The following is an 18,320-nucleotide window of genomic DNA, read 5'->3' as shown; positions in this document are numbered from 1 at the left end:
CCCAGGTGGGATAGTGGTGGCCATTGTTGGTGTTTACTCAAGCAGCACCCCCCAGAAGCATCCCAGACTTCTGACAAGAGCGGCTCCTAAAATTCCCACAGCCACCTTACTGTGCTCGCCAGCCTGAGTGAGGTAAACGTTTGGGCCCCACTCACTCCATGCCACAGTCTAGCACTAGATCTGGGGTGGCCATGACAGGGGAAAAGATATGACTGTGGGCTGCATCTGAGTGGAGCTGCTGCTGCCCACACAGGCAGAACATTGGACCTCTGTAAGCACATAAGCCCCCCTTGGTTCAGCACTCACCTTTCTGGGGGCAAAGGTCCAAGCACAGGGAAAAGGAAAATGCACATTTAAAGGGAACAGAGCCAGCTCAAGACTGACCCTCGGAGATTCTGCTTCAGCAACTTAGGAGCAGACCCCACCACTAACAGGGTGGTGATGGTCACTAAGCAGAGAGGAAGTCACACCTCACACATAGGCTCTAGCTGTTCCATCACCAGCTACACCCAATACCAAGGTGATAGCTGCCAGCACACCCTGAGGAAAGATGTAACTGGCATCCAAATCAAATTCAGCTCTCCCATCAAAGAAATTAGGCACATGCAGTCTGCATAGAGATGCTGTGACATTAAAAAAAAACACGTCAAGATCACAAGAGGTAACTAAATTCATAGACACAGAGAAAGTTAAAGGAAATGAAAAGGCAGAGGAAATACTCTTAATTGAAAGAGCAAGAGAAAACCCCTGAAAAAATAAGTAATAAAATAGAAATTAAAAATGTACCAGATAAGAATTCAAAACATTGGTAATAAAAATGCTAACTGAATTAAGGAAGAGAATTGATCTAAACACAGATCATTTAACAAATAACTAGAAAATATAAAAAAGACCCAACCAAAAATAAACAATGCAATATCTGAGATAAAAAGCACTCTAGAAACAATGAATAGCAGACTAAATGACAAAGAAGAATGCATAAGTGATCTGGAAGATAAGCTAATGGAAATCACACAATCACAGCATATAGAAAGACAAATTTTTAAAAAATGCAACATTCTTTACTCTGTATGACAGATTCTACGTCCATCCATGTCTCTACAAATGACCCAATTTTGTTCCTTTTTATGGCTGAGTAATATTCCATTGTATATACATACCACATATTTTTTATCCATTTGTCTGTCATACAGAGTGAAGTAAGTCAGAAAGAAAAAAACAAATATCGTATATTAATGCATGTATGTGGAATCTAGAAAAATGGTACAGATGAACCTATTTGCTGGGCAGGAATAGAGACACAGATGTAGGGAACAGATATGTGGACCTGATAGTGGGGTGGGATGAATTGGGAGATTGGGATTGACATATGTGCACTGCCATGTGTAAAAAAGATAGCTAGTGGGAACCTGCTGTATAGTGCAAGGAGCTCAGCTCAGTGCTCTGTGGTGACCTAGATGGATGGGATGCAGGGGAGAGGGACATCCAAGAAGGAGGGGATATATGTGTACAAATAGCTGATTCACCTCTTTGTACAACAGAAACTAACACAACATTGTAAAGCAATTATACTCCAATAAAGATGTAAAAACAGAAAACAACATACTACTAAAAAACCAATGGGTCAATGATGAAATCAAAGAGGAATTCAGAAAATACCTCAAGATAAATGAAAATGGAAACACAACAATCCAAAATCTATGGGATGCAGCCAAAGCCGTTCCCTCTTAAGGGAAGTTCACAGCAATACAGGCTTTCCCCAAGAAACAAAAAAAAATCTCAAATAAACATCCTAACCTCCCACCTAAAAATTAGGAAAAGAAGCCCAATGTCAAGGAAGCTCAATGTCAGCAGAAGGAAGGAAATAATAAAGATCAGAGAGGAAATAAATAAAAGATTTTAAAAATAGCAAGATCAATGAAACCTAAAACTGTTTTTTGGAAAAGATAAACAAAATTGATAAACCTTTAGCCAGGTTAATCAAGAAGACAAGAGGGAGGATCTAAATAAACAAAATAAGAAATAAAAGAAGAGAAATAACTGATACCACAAAGATAAAAAAAATCATAATTGAATATTACAAACACATATGCCAACCAATTGGACAACCTAGAAAAAATGGACACATTTCTAGAAACATACATCCTGCCAAGACTGAGTTAAGAAGAAACAGACAATTTGATCAGACAGATCAATATAAATGAAATTGAGTTTGTAATTCAAAAAGCTCCCAGCAAGAAAATTACAAAACTAGATGGCTTCATAGGGGAATTATATGAAATATATACAGAAGAATATCTATCCTTCACAAACTATTCCAAAAAATTGAATAGGATGGAACACTTCCAAACTAATTCTATGAGACCACAATTACCCGATGCCAAAATCAAAGACGCAAAACAAAATCACAGGCCAATATCTTTGATGAATATGGATGTAGAAATCCTCAAGAAAATATTAGCAAATTGAATCCAACAATATATATAAAGGACAATATACCATTCAAATTGGATTAATTCCAGTGTCACAAAGCTGGTCCAACAATCGCAAATCAACCAATGTGATACACATTAACAAAAGGAACGATAAAGGTCACATGATCATCTCAATAGACGCAGAAACAAGTTTTGACAAAATTCAATATTTCATGACAAAAACTCTCATCAAAGTGGGTGTAGAGGAAACATATTTCAATGTAATAAAGACTGTTTATGACAAACCCACAGCCAACATCATACTCAATGTTGAAAAGCTGAAAGCCGTCTCACTAAATTCAGGAACAAGAAAAGGATACTCACTCTCTCCACTTCTATTTAAAACATAGTATTGAAAATGCAAGCCACAGCAATCAGAGGAGAAAAAGAAATAAAATGTTTCCAAATTAGAAGGGAAGGGGTAACTGTCACTACTTGCAGATAACATGATACTTTATATATAGAACCATAATGTCTCCACTCAAAAATTATTAGAACTAATAAATAAATTCAGTAAGATTGCAGGATACAAGATTAATATACAGAAATCTGTTGCATATTTATACACTAAAAATGAAATATCAGGAAGAGAAAGTAAACAAAACAATCCCATTTAAAATCACATCAAATGAATAAAATAGTTAGGAATAAACTTAACCAAGAAGGTGAAAGACTTATACTCAGAAAACTATAAAACACTGATGAAGGAAATTGAAAATGATACACAGAAATGGAACAATATCCTGTGCTCTTGGACTAGAAGAATTAATATTGTTCAAATATCCATACTGCCCAAAACAATCTGCAGATTTAATGCAATCCCTATCAAAATACCTACAACATTTTTCACACAACTGGAACAAATAATCCTACAATTCATATGGAACCACAAGACCATAAACTGCCAAAGCAATCTCAAGAAAAAAGAACAAAGTTGGAGGTATCACCCTCTCAGACTTCAGACTATGCTACAAAACTACAGTAATCAAAATAGTGTGGTATTGGCACAAACACAGACATATAGATCAATGGAACAAAATAGAGAGCCCAGAATAAACCCACACACCTATGGTTAATTGACCTATGACAAACGAGGCAAGAATATACAATGGATGAAAGGCAGTCTCCTCAATGAGTGGTGCTGGGAAAACTGGACAGCTACATGTAAAAGGATGAAATTAGAACATTCTCTAATACCATACAGAAAAATAAACTCAAAATGGATTAAGTCCTCAATGTAAGATCAGAAACCATAAAATTCTTACAAGGAAACATAGGCAAAACACTCTTTGACATAAATTGTAGCAATATTTTTTGTATCTGTCTCCTAAGGCAAAAGAAATAAAATCAAAAATAAACAAATGAGACCTAATTAACCTTAAAGTTTTGCACAGTAAATGAAACCATCGACAAAACAAGACATCCTACTGAATGGGAGAAAATATGTGCAAATGATATGACTGGTAGGGGGTTAATATCTAAAATATATAAACAACCCATAGAACTCAATATCAAAAATACAAACAACCCAATTATAAAATGAGTAGAAGACCAAAATAGATATTTTTCCAAAGAAGACATACAGATGAATAAGAGGCATATAAAAAGATGCTCAACATCACTAATTATTACAGAAATGCAAATCAAAACCAAGATAAAATATCACCTCGCATGTGTCATAATGGCTATTATCAAAAAGTCTACAAATAAAAAAATGTTGTTGAGGATGTGGAGAGAAAGGAACTTTTGTACACTGTGGCTGGGAAAAAAAATTGATGCAGCTATCATGAAAAACAGTTGGAAGTTCCTCAAAAACTGAAAATAGAACTACCATATCATTCAGGCTTTCGACTCCTGGGTATATATCCGGGGAAAAAAAGACACTAATTTGAAAAGATACAGGCAACCCACTGTTCATAGCAGCACTATTTACAATAATCAAGACATGGAAGCAACCCAAGTGCCCAGCAACAGATGATTGGATTAAGGAGATGTGATACACACACACACACACACACACACACACACAATGAATATTACTCAGCCATAAAAGATAATGAAATTCTTCCATTTGCAGCAGCATGGATGGACTTAGAGAATATTATGCTTATTGAAATAAGTAAGACAGAGAAAGGCAAATACTGTATGATATCACTTGTATTTGGAATCTAAAATATAATACAAGTGAGTGTATTTGCAAAACGGAAAAAGACTCACAGATATATAAAACAAACTTGTGGTTACCAAAGGGGAGAGGGAAGAGGGGAGGGACAAATTAGGGGTGTGGGATTAACAGATGCAAACTACTATGTATTAAATAGATAAGCAACAAAGATATACTGTATAGCATAGGGAATTATAGTCATTATCTTATAATAATTTATATCCAAGTATAATCAGCAAAAATGCTGAATCACTATGCTGTACACCTGAAACTAATATAATATTATAAATCAACTACAGTAAGTCCCCTACATACAAACCTTCAAGTTGCAAACTTTCAAAGATGCGAACGTGTGTTCACATGTCCAATCACATAAGTTAGCTCACATGTCTAGTGTACATTGTCACATGCATGCATCCTCTATAAGTGGTTGTGCTTTTGTGTACTTTACTGTACAGTACTGTGTAGAGTACAGTAGTACAGTATCTTTATTTCCAGCCCAGGACCTCCGGAAGCAAGCATAAAAGCAGTGGTGATGTAGCTGGTACTGCTAAGAAGTGCCAAGCGATAATGATGGAACTTGCTGTGCCACATGAGGAGCTTACTAATGAAAACCTGATGGAATTTGAGGCCCAGAGAAAGGACGAATAGAGACAAGAGGAAGTAACTGAAGAACCAAAGAGATTCAAGATGCAAGACATGGCAAGGGGATTTTCTTTATTTGAGGAGGCACTGTTACTTTTTGAAGCAGAGGACCTGAATGTAGAACAATACACGAAGGTTTCAGCAGCCGTTCAGAATGCAATCCAGTGCTACTGTGTCATCTATGATGAAAAAAAAAAAAAGAGCTACTACCCAGACATCACTGGATCAGTTTTTTCAAGAGGGTAGATAGAATTGAATCCAGAAAGGAACCAGAACCTGTGCCATCAATGTCAGGCGTGAGCAAAATTGAAGCTTACCCTCCATCTTCTGTTGCTGATGATCCTTCAGCTCTACCATCTCCCACCTCCTCTCCCTCCTCCAGTCAGTAACTCTTCTTGCCTGTTCACTCGATGCCAGCCCCTGTATGCCAGCTGTTGTACTGTACTACTGTACTTGTCAAGGTACTGTACTGTAAGATTAAACGTTTTCTTTATTTTTTGTTTGTTTTTATGTATTATTTGTGTGAAAAGTATTATAAACCTATTACAGTACAGTACCATATAGCCGATTGTGTTAGGTGGGTACCTAGGCTAATTTTGTTGGACTTACAAACAAATTGGATTTAGGAATCCGCTCTTGGAACAGAACTCATTTGTATGTAGGTGACTTACCGTATACTTAAAAAAGTGAAATTCATGGGAGAAATTTTTCTAAATCATATTTCTAATATGTAACATATATAGAATATATAAGGAAGTCTTACAACTCAATACTAAAGAGACAAATTACCCAAAAAAATATAAATACCAATCCAAAAAGACATTTCTCAAAAAGAGATATACAAATTGAAAATAAGCATATGAATAGATTCTCAAAACCATTAGTCATTAGGAAATTCCAAATCAACACCACAATGAGATACCCCTTCACACACACTACAGCCTTTCACATTGACTATAATAGGAAATTTGGACAATGACAATTGCTGATGAAGATGTACAGGTATTGGAACCCCTGAACATTGCTGGTGAGAATGTGAAATGTATTCACTTTGGAAACAGTTTGTCAGTTCTTCAAACAGTTAAACATAAAGTTGCCATATGACCTAGCAATTCCACTTTTAGTTATATCCTTAAGAGAAATGAAAACTTATGCTCACACAAAAATGTGTATGTGAATGTTCATGGTAGAAACATTCATGTAGCTAAAATGGAAACAACCCAGTTGATGAATGAATAAATAATCTGTGGTATATCCACACAATGAAATATTATTCAGCAATAAAAACAAATGAAGTTATAAGACATGTTAAAATATGTATGAACATTGAAAACAATATGTCAAATAGAACCAGTCATATCAATATAATAACACATATCATATAATTACTTTACATGAATTGTCTAGAATAGACACATTTATAGAGCTAGAAATTCAATTAGTGCTTACCTAGGATTGGATGGTTGGAGGCAGGGGAAGAATGAGGAGCGACTGCTAAAAGATAAAGGGTTTATTTTCAGCCTCATGGAAATATTTCAAAATCATTTGTGGTGTACATTGTACAACTTTGTGAATATACTAAAATACCTTGAATTGTACAGTGTAAATGGGTAAATTGTATCATATGTGAATTATATTTTGATAAAGCTTTCATTAAAATATATATGTCATATTTGCTCCAGTAAATATGGAGTAAGAGGCACAAAGTATGCATTCCCATGTGAACAGTCCTACAATTGCCCCAGCTTAGTTACTGGAGAAAGTTTCCAGGCAATGTCGCAGGGACTGTTAACCAAAGCAGAGCCTGCTGTTTATGTCAGTTTAGGTAATGGAGCAAGGGTTCCGTGGTCAAGGAGGATAGAATTTACAGGACAGAGCATCATAGAGGAGAGATACACACACACAGAGAAATCTGAAGTTCTGTAGCAGGTTTCACTTGAGTTTTCAATTGTGTACTAATCATTGCATGCATGTGTGTGATCAATATAAGGAGTAGAACAACCACTTGAAACTATTACAGGAAACAATACTCAGAAATCACACAGGACAGAGAAAACTGCCTATTGTTAATAGCCAAAGTGGACTAACTTATGTTTCAAAGTGCATGGGGTAGAGTAATAAGAAGGTTCTCATCTCAGTCGTGGGTGAAAATTAGCCATGAACTAAATTCTAGCTCTGGTTCCTCCTAACAAAGTTTAAAGCAATGCACAAAATGGTCTAACTATTTCCAAGTATTTTAACTGCACTGCAGAATAAATATCGAAAATATTTATTAAAAAATTCCAGAACACAAAGTGAAAATTTACAATGGCTGACATCCAATTTCAAAGTAAGAGATATGCAAAACATGGGAAATAATGAGAAAAATTAATCAAAGTGGCTGTAAGATGACAAATATGGTAAAAAAAATTTAGCAGACTAGGATACTGAAAAGATTATTATAACTCTATTTCATATACTCAGAATTTTAGAGGAAATATTGAACACGTTCAATAGAGACATGTTGAATACTCTTTGAAAGATCCAAAATGACTTTCTAGAGATAAAACTACAATTCCTGAGTTGAAAATTCCTTAAGTAGACTTTGCAGAAGAAAAAAAATAGAGAATTTGGTGAATTGGCAATAGAAAACATCCAAATGAAACACACAGACAAAAAAAAATTGGGATAAGAGGTCAGATCATCATTGAGTTCTCTGACAACTTTAAATGGCTAAATATACATGAATTCAAAGACCCCAAAGGAGAGAGAAAGAGAAGCAGCAAAATATTTGAAGAAATTTGATTTAAAAACAAACAAACTCACAGATCCAAGAAGTTCAGTGACCCTCAGAATAATAAAAATGAAGAAAATTACGTCATGGCATTCATCATGAAATTGCTTAAAACTATTGATAAAGAGCAAATCATCAAATAGTAGCCAGAGAGAAAAAAGATACATTGCATACCAAATAATCAAGGTATAAATAGCATCAGATTTCTCAGTTGAAAATGTGCAAGCAAGAAGACAATGGAGTGGGCTTCCCTGGTGGTGCAGTGGTTGAGAGTCCGCCTGCCGATGCAGGGTACACAGGTTCATGCCCTGGTTCAGGAAGATCCCACATGCTGCGGAGCGGCTAGGCTCGTGAGCCATGGCCGCTGAGCATACGCATCCAGAGCCTGTGCTCCGCAACAGGATAGGCCACAACAGTGAGAGGCCTGCGTACTGCAAAAAAAAAATAATAATAAAAAAATAAAAGAAGACAACGGAGTAACAACTTCAAGCTACTGAAAGAAAAATAAAAGAGTAATTTAGAACTATTTTGCCAGTGAAATCGCCTTTCAAAAATAAAGGCAAAATACTTTCTCAGAAATAAAATACTTCAAAGTATTTATCACCACCAGGTCTCCATTACAATAAATGTGAAATGAATTCCTTCAAGTATAAGGAAGATGATACCAGGTAGAAATCTGGATCCAAATAAAGAATGAAAATCACAGAAACTGGAAAATACATGAGTAAATATAAACTTTTTTATTATGTAAATATAACATATTATTATAAAAACAATAAACTATTTACAGAAAATTACAACAGTGGAGTCTATAGCATATGCAAAATTTAAGTGCATTACAAAACTGGTTCATAGTGTGGAGGGTGGAAGAAAAGGAAATAAGATGATGTAAGTTTCCTATACAATGTATTATGGCATAGTATCACTTGAAGTTAGACTATGATAAATCACAAATGTATACTATAAGAATCAAAGCAACCACCAACATAATTCAATAAAGAGTTACAGTTAAAATGCAGCAATGCATAAAAAACAATTATAACACATATTAATATATAAGAAGGCAAAAAGATAAAGTGACCAATAAACACATTGAACAATTAGAAGACAAATATTAAGACTGTAATTAAAAGCTCAATCATATCAACATTCACATTAGCTGTAAATTTTCCAAATATCCAAAATAAAATCAGATCATCAGATTGGATGAAAAAACCAAGACACTGCCATATGCTGCCCACTAGGAATTCACAGTAATAAATAAAATACAAAGAGGTTAAAAATTAAAACACAAAACACTTAAAAGACTTGAAAAAGATATAATAGGCAAACACTAATAAAAAGGGACCAATAGCTGTATCAATATCATAAAAGTAGATTTTAGAGCAAAGAATATTATCAAAAATAATAAATTCATAATAAGCTGCCAATTCTTCAAGAGGACAAAATTATAAACTTTCATGTGTTTATTAATACAGCCATAAAATACACGAGGCAAAAACTGATATAGATGCAAGAATAAATAGGTAAGGTCAGAATTATAATTGGATAGTCATATAACACTTTTTCAATAATTAATAGAACAAGTATCCAAAATATCAGTGAACATGTAGAAGACTTGAAAAGCACTATCAACCAACCTAACAAACCCCAAAACGTCAGAATAAAAATTCTTTTCAAGTGCATACAGAACATATGCCAACAAAGACCATATTCAGGGCCATGAAACAAGTCTCAATAAATTTTAAAAAGTTCAAATTATACAAGGTATTTTCTTTGATCTAAATGGACTTAAATTAGAAATCAATGACAAAAAGATATCTGTAAAATTCCCAAATATTTATAAAGTAAATAAAACACTTCTAAATAACACATGAATCAAAGAATAAAACAAAAATGAAACTATAAAGTATTTTGAACTGAAAGAAATAAAAATAAAACATATCAAAATTTGTGGGAGGACACTAAGGCAGTACTTAGAGGGAAATTTATGGCACTAAACATCTATATTAGAAAGATGACAGGTCTGAATCAAATGGTCTCAGCCTCTACTTTATGAAGCTAGAAAAGAAAGAGCCAATAAACTGCAAAGTATACAGAAAAATTGAAATAATAAACATCAGAGCAGAAGACAATAAAATTAAAAACCAAAAATGATAAATAAACAAAGAAACAAAAACTGTTTCTCTGAGAAGATCAACAAAATTGATAAATCTCTAAGTAAAATTGATAAATCAGGCAGACTGATTAGAAAAAATGAGAGAGGAGGAGAAATGTCACCACTGCAGATTCTACAGATATTAAATCAATAATAAGGGAGTATTATAAGCAACTTTATACCCATAAATTCAACAACTTAGATGAAATGGACAATTTCCCTGAAAGATATAAACTACCCAAATCTCCCAATGAGAAATAGGTAACCTGAATAGCACTATATCTAAGAAAAATATTGAATGTACAAATAAAAGTCTTCCCACAAAAGAACTCCTAGCCCAGTTGGCATCACTGGTAAATCATACCAAACGTTTAATTTAAAATGATACAAAAATAACCCAAAATCTAAAAAACTGAAGAGGAAAAATATATTTCCTAAATCATTCTGTGAGACCCAAATTGTCCTAATATTCAAAACCAGATAGTATTACTAGAAAACTGAGACCAATATCTGTCATGAACATAGACACAAAAATTCTAAATAAAATTTTAGCAGAATGAATCCAACAATATGCAAAATGAATAATAAATATATGATAACTAAACAGAGTTTATTGCAAGAATGAAAAATGGGTTTAATGTACAAAATTAATGTAATTAATCATTTAAAAATTAAGAAATATGAGAACAGATCAATAGAATAAGAAAAATCATTTGATAATATCCATCTCTGATAAAACCCTCAACAGACTAGGAATAGAAAGTAACTTCCTCAATTTGACAAGTGGCCTCTATAATAACCTACAGGTAGCATCATACTTAATGGTGAATGTTTCCACCCCAAAATATAAACTAGACGAAGATGCTCTCTCTCACCATTTGTATTCAATATTGTACTGGTGGTGCGAACTCATGCAATATAACAATAAAAATAAATAAAACACATCCAGAATGGAAAGGAAGAAATAAAACTCTCCTTAGTTACAAATGCCATAAGTGTCTATGTAGAAAATTCTACAGAATATGCATAAAGGCAACAAGGGATAATAAATGAATTATCAAGTTTGAAGGATATCAAATCAATATAAAAACAACTGAATTTCCATATATCAGCAAGGAATAATTGAACACACTAACATTAACAGTAGTATTAGAAATGTGAATACTTAGGGGGTAAATCCGACAAAAGAAGTAACCCTGTACATTGATTTGTAGGACACAGAAATTTGTTGAGAGAAATTTTAAAAGAGCAAAAATGAATGGAGATATACACAAAGTTCCTGGGCCAGAAGATTCAATATTGTCATCTCAGTCCCAATTACATCCAAGTAGTCTCTCCCTAGAAAATGACAGGCTGATTCCATAATTCATTTGTAAATGCATAAAATACAGAATAACCAAGCAGATTTGAACTAGAAGAAGAAATTTGGAGGACTAAAACTACCTAATTTCAAAACTTATTGTACATTTATAGTAATAAAGTCATTGTGGTATTAGCATGAAGGTAGACAAATCAATGGAGCATAAATAGACACACACACACACACACATATATATATATATGATAGATAATTAATTTTTTTTTTTTTTTTTTTTTTTTGCGGTACGCGGGCTTCTCACTGTTGTGGCCTCTCCCGTTGCGGAGCACAGGCTCCGGACGCGCAGGCTCAGCGGCCATGGCTCACGGGCCCAGCCGCTGCGCGGCATGTGGGATCTTCCCAGACCGGGGCACGAACCCGCGTCCCCTGCATCGGCAGGCGGACTCGCAACCACTGCGCCACCAGGGAAGCCCTAATTTTTGATAAATGTGCAAGCACAATTCAGTGGATAAAGGATTATGTCTTCCAGAAATGGTTCTGGAATAACTAGATATCCATATACCAAAAAAACCAAAAAGGAATTTCAATCTATACCTCTTACCATATATAAAAAACAACTCAACATGGATTACAGACCTAAATGTGAAAACTAAAATCATAAAACATCTAGAAGAAAACAGAAAATTTGTTTCACTTTGGATTGGGCAAATATCTCTTAGATATGAAAAAAGGATGATCATGTGATCGATAAAAGAGAAAAATGATAAAGTGTACATCTGAATTTTGAATTGTATTGCAAAGACCATGAGAAGATAGGCATAAACTGGGAGATATTTGCAACCCCAAAAAAACCTGGAAAATATTTGAAGAGATAACTAGCCTCCCAAAGTTATATGTAGCATAAATAAGAACAATATGCTTGGCATCATTAGTCATTAGGGAAATGTAAGTTAAAGCCAGAATGAGATATCACCACACATCAAATTCAGAGGCTTCTGATTTACTTGACAAAGACTTTAAGACAACTGTTTTTGAATTGAAATATATTTGAAGTATAACATTGTGCACATTTAAGGTGTACGGCATGTTAATTTGATGCATTTATATATTGTAATATGATTGCCATTGTAGCAATAATTAGCACTGCTATTATATTACATACTTACCATTTTCTAGTGATTGGAATAATTAAGTTCTGGTCTCTTAGCAAGTTTGATGATTATAATACATTATCGAAGACAACTGTCTTAAATACACTCAGAGACCTAGAGGAGAATACAAATAGACAATGAAAGGAAATCAGAAAAATTATATATGAACAAAATGAGAACATTTTAAAAGAGATAGGAATTATAAGAAGAAACAAATACTGGAGCTGCAAAATATAAGAACTGAATTGAAAAATTCACTAGAGAGTTCGGCAGCAGACTTGAACAGGTAGAAGAGGGAGTAAACTTGAAAGTAAGTCAATTGAAATTGTCAAGTCTAATGAACAAAAAGAAAAAAAAGAATTAAGAAAAGAGAACAGATCCTGAGGGATTTATGGAGACCATAAGTCGACCAATATAAGCACTGTGCACATCTCAGAAGAAAAAAGGCAAGAGGAGTGAAAGAAGTAGATTATTTGAAGAAATGATGGTAGAATACTTCCAAAGTTTGAGGAAGGACATGAACCTACAAATACAATATAATCAAATTGTCAAAAAACTGAGACAAAGACAGGATTTTGAAAGCAGGAAGAGAAAAGTTACTCATCACATAAAGGGAACCTCAATAAAATTATAAACAGATTTTTCATGAGAAAACTTGAAGCCCAGGAGGAAGTAGGATGGTATATTTAAAGTGTTTAAAGAACAAAAAAACCTGTCAACCAAGAATACTATATTCAGGAAAACTGTCCTTCAAAAATGAAGAATTAAGACATTCCAAGAGAAACAAAAGCTGAGGGATTTTATTACCACAAGAACTGCCCTCTGTGAAATGATAAAGGGATGCCAATTTGATAGGAAAGGACATTAGATAATAACTCAAAGTCATATGAAGACATAAAATTATTCAGAAAAGGTAAATATATGAATGAATATAAAATCCTATATTACTGACAATTTTCACAACTACACTTTTAATTCTGTTATAGTATTTAAAAGACAAAAGTATAAAACTATAAATCTATGTTTATGGGTCCACAATAAAGATATAATTTGTAACATCAATAACAAAAAGTGGCTGAAGGTGAGCAGTGTTGTAAAGGAATAAATTTTTGCATGTGGTTGAAGTTAAGTTGGTATCAGTTCAAAATTGATTGTTATAATTTTAGGATATTTTATGTAACCTCCATGTTAACCACAAAGAAAATATCTGTAGAATATACAGAGAAGGAAATGAAAGGTAATCAAAATGTGTCATTACAAAAAATTAACTAAACACAAATGAAAGCAGTAAGGGAGGAAACAAAAACGATATAAGACATACAGAAAAAAGACTAACAAAATGGCAATACTAAGAGCTTTCCAAGGAGTAATTATATTAAATGTAAATAAATTAAACTCCCAATCAAAAGACATGGAATTAGAGATTTCTGTTTCCAGTTCTATACGTAAGAAGTTTGGAAATTGCCACTATGTCCTAACAACATATAAAAACTTAAACTCTTCTTCGATCCATAAGAGAAGGGAGGGCAAACCACTGCCTGCAAGATTGGAGAAACAGATAGATACAGGGAGTCGTGGTTTACCAGAGCAGAGACTCACAAGCAGAAACTGCCATGGGAACCAGTGCTGAGGTGGGAAAACGTGAACTGTAATTGGTGAATTGCTGGAGGCTCAGTGAAAACAAATGTGAGAGTCAAAAACTCTAGGAGGACCCAGTCATAGGGGGACTCCCCAACAATATTGTGAGATTTATCTCCAAGAGTTCGACCAGGTTTCAACAGTAAATATTAAAGAAATATGCCATTGTGATTCCAGCAGGGGGAAGAAAAGGAAATACACAGGAGCACTCTGCTCTTAACAAGGCATGCCCTAAGGAAAAACTAGTTTAACTAGAGCCTAACTTGCTGGGTATTATCAGAGCCAAACTAACCTGGGGGAGAGAAATACTCAGCTCCAGATGGCTCTAGCCTTCCATGTGGGAGAAGGAATAAACAGCTCCAGTCTACTCTAGCCATCCTGTCCTTCCTAATGGGGGGAGAAATTTTTGAGAAACACTTGTGAAGTTCACATTCTGGAAGCATAGGCTCACTAATAGACTGAGACCTAATCAAAAGACTATAGAAAGCTTCTACCCACTAGATGCTAGCAGCACATATTATGGCAATGATAAATATCTCTAGACGTTACCAAATCTTCCCTGTGAGCAAAGTTTCCCCCCTTTGAGAAACAGTGTTTAAACATGTTAATCATATCCATCGACAGAGGAATGTTTAAAGAAGATGTGGTACATATATACAACGGAATATTACTCGGCCATAAAAAGGAACGAAATTGGGTCATTTGTAGAGACATGGATGGACCTAGACAGTGTCATACAGAGTGAAGTAATTCAGAAAGAGAAAAGCAAGTATCATATAATAACACATATATGTGGAATCTAGAAAAATGGTAAAGATGATCTTAGTTGCAAAGCAGAAATAGAGACACAGACATAGAGAACAAATGTATGGATACCAAGGGGGAAAGGGGTGGGGTGAGAGGAATTGGGAGGCTGGGATTGACACATATACATTATTGATACTATGTATAAAATGGACAACTGATGGGAACATGCTGTATAGCACAGGGAATTCACCTAGTGCACTGTGGTAACCTAAGTGGGAGGGAAGTCCAAAAGGGAGGGGATATCTGTATGTGTATGGCTGATACATTTTGTTGTGCAGTGGAGGCACACAGCATTGTAAAGCAACCATACTCCAATAAAAATTAATTTAGAAAACTAGGTCATGGAGATGTAATGTACAGCTTGGTGACTATAGTTAATAACACTGTATTGTATATTTGAAAGTTGCTAAGAGAGTAAATCTTAAAAGTTCTCGTCACAAGAAAAATATCTATAACTATGTGTGGCAATAGATGTTTACTAGACTTACTGTGGTAATCATTTTGCAATATGTACAAATATCAAATCATTAAGTTGTACACCTGAAAGTAGTATAATGTTATAAAGCAATTATATCTCAATTAAAAAGATTTAAGACTGGATTAATAAAACAAAAAATAAGAGACAAACTTTAAATAAAGATCACAGAGAAAGAAAAAAACAGAAACAAAAATATATTCACCATAGTTGTTTTAAATTTCTTTTCTTATCATTCTAACAGCCATGTCATACCTGAGTCTGTTTCAGATGATTTCTCTGTCTCTTTAATATGTGTTTTTTCATGCTTTTTGTTATGCCACAATTTTTCTTGTGGAAAGAGGAACATGTATAGAATAGTAGATACTGAGATAAATTTTTTATACTTCAAGATTAGTATGCTTTTCCTTCTGCTGGGCCTTTAATGTGGACGTTTGTGTTGATCTAGTCAGGAATTGGACTAGGTTTGAAATTTGCTTAGTTGCTATGGTTACCAGAGTTGGAATTTGTTGCTATGGTTATCAGAGTCGAATTTTGCTGTTGCTAAGGGCACCAGAGATTTCAGAATCCTCTAGTGATACCTTGTTTTTGTCTCTCTTCTTGGCTTTAGATCTTTTTGTTTTGTTTTGCTCCTCATAATCTGTCTCTTGCCATTCTTCCAGCTGTACTCCACTATAATGTTTACTCAAGGTTTGTTAACCTGGTGAGAAGAAGGTGGGCGAAAGGGCCATTCTCTGATATTCTTTATAAGTCTCAGTTTTAGGCAAGTATTTTGAACCTGGGTTTTGAGTTATGTTATTCACAGGTACCCCTATCCCTTCTCCAAATGTAGAAGCCTCTAGGGAGACAAATATGGGTGCAATTTTGGTGGTGGTCTCCATTCCCCTCACTCAATATGGAATGGGTTTCCACTAGTGCACTACCCTGAAGATAAAGTATTTGCTCTGTAATGCAGATGGAGGGGAGGAGGATGTTGGTCTAGGTTGATTTTGGCAGAAGCTGTTGCTTTTTTGCCCTCCAGCCAGAAACATGGGAGAGTTTTCTTAGGATCCTCTTCCATCTTATCTGTGGGGTTTCTGGGAGAAAAAAAGCCTGAAAAGGGGTGAGAACCCACTTATGCTTGAGGTCCCCCAGGGGCTTCATGCTCTCATGCTAATTCACAATTAGCCTTTAGCAGTTGGCTAAATATTTCTAGTTTAATCTTCCTATAGCTTATATAGCATTCAGTGACATCTATTCTAGGTATGTAATTATCTAGTCGTGTTTTTCTCAGGTCAGTAGTCTGCCCTTTTATTTTAAAATTTTAATTTGTATTTATTTATTTATTTTTGGCTGTGTTAGGTCTTTGTTGCTGTGCATGGGCTTTCTCTAGTTGTGGCAAGTGGGGGCTACTCTTCGTTGTGGTGTGCAGGCCCCTTATTGCGGTGGCTTCTCTTATAGAGCAGGGGCTGTAGGCACTTCAGTAGTCGTGGCTCACCAGCTCTAGAGCGCAGGCTCAGTAATTGTGGCACATGGGCTTAGTTGCTCTGTGGCATGTGGGATCCTCCCGGACCAGGGATTGAACCCGTGTCCCCTGGGTTATCCCCTTTAGTCTAGGGATAATTATTCCCCACTACTGAGACAAGACCCTTCTGAGTACTTTACCTACTATCCCAGGACTTATAAGGTTTTCCCACTAGATGATTGGAAGAGGCCCTATTTCTGAGTGAGTACTCTTCTCTTAGATTTTATCATGTGGTTCTTTTTTTTTTTTTTTTTTTTTTGTGGTACGCGGGCCTCTCACTGCTGTGCCTCTCCTGTTGCAGAGCACAGGCTCCAGACACGCAGGCTCAGCGGCCATGGCTCATGGGCCCAGCCGCTCCGCGGCATGTGGGATCTTCCTGGACCGGGGCACAAACCCGTGTCCCCTGCATTGGCAGGCGGACTCTCAACCACTGCGCCATCAGGGAAGCCCTATCATGTGGTTCTTTTCCTGCTTTTAGGTACTTTCTTCACATGCAAGCCTTGATCAGCACTCTACTGCATACTTGAGTGGAACTCTCTGTTGCTCTCTATTATTCTCTCTCTGTGCACATAGCTGTCTTGCCTTCTTTACTCTGTCCTGCAAACTCTATTTACCTTAGGTTTCCCCTGACTCTCAGCTTCATTTCTTCAACTCTGATAGTCCCTAAGGCACACCTGGATTTCTCGTTACTACACTGAGACTTGGAAACTCCCAGGGAAATAAGCTGAGACAATTATAAAGATCAATTTGTTTCCTTCATGATTCTCAGGTATCACTGTATTTCACTGCATGATTTTTTAAACGATAGTTTCATATATTTTGTCTGTTTTTAAAAAGTTGTTTCAGGAAGGAAGGTAAATCTGGTCACTAGTACTCCACTTTGGCCAGGAACACAAGTCTCACAGATGAGTTTTTTGTATATATTAGAAGAGGCATATATTAAAACCATTATAGACAGCTGGATCTGCCCACAGTAGCAGCATTAGAAGAGCCCACGGGGTCAATACATCCAACCCAGTCTGCACTCAGAAGCAGTGCCAGGATATGGGGAGGGGGAGGGGTAAGCTGTGACAAAGTGAAAGAGCGGCGTGGACATATATACACTACCAAACGTAAGGTAGATAGCTAGTGGGAAGCAGCCGCATAGCACAGGGAGATCAGCTCGGTGCTTTGTGACCGCCTGGAGGGGTGGGATAGGGAGGGTGGGAGGGAG

The sequence above is a fragment of the Hyperoodon ampullatus genome (assembly GCF_949752795.1).
Source record: "Hyperoodon ampullatus genome assembly, chromosome: X".
Classification (NCBI taxonomy): domain Eukaryota; kingdom Metazoa; phylum Chordata; class Mammalia; order Artiodactyla; family Ziphiidae; genus Hyperoodon; species Hyperoodon ampullatus.
Note: the sequence above shows the minus strand (reverse complement) of the source record.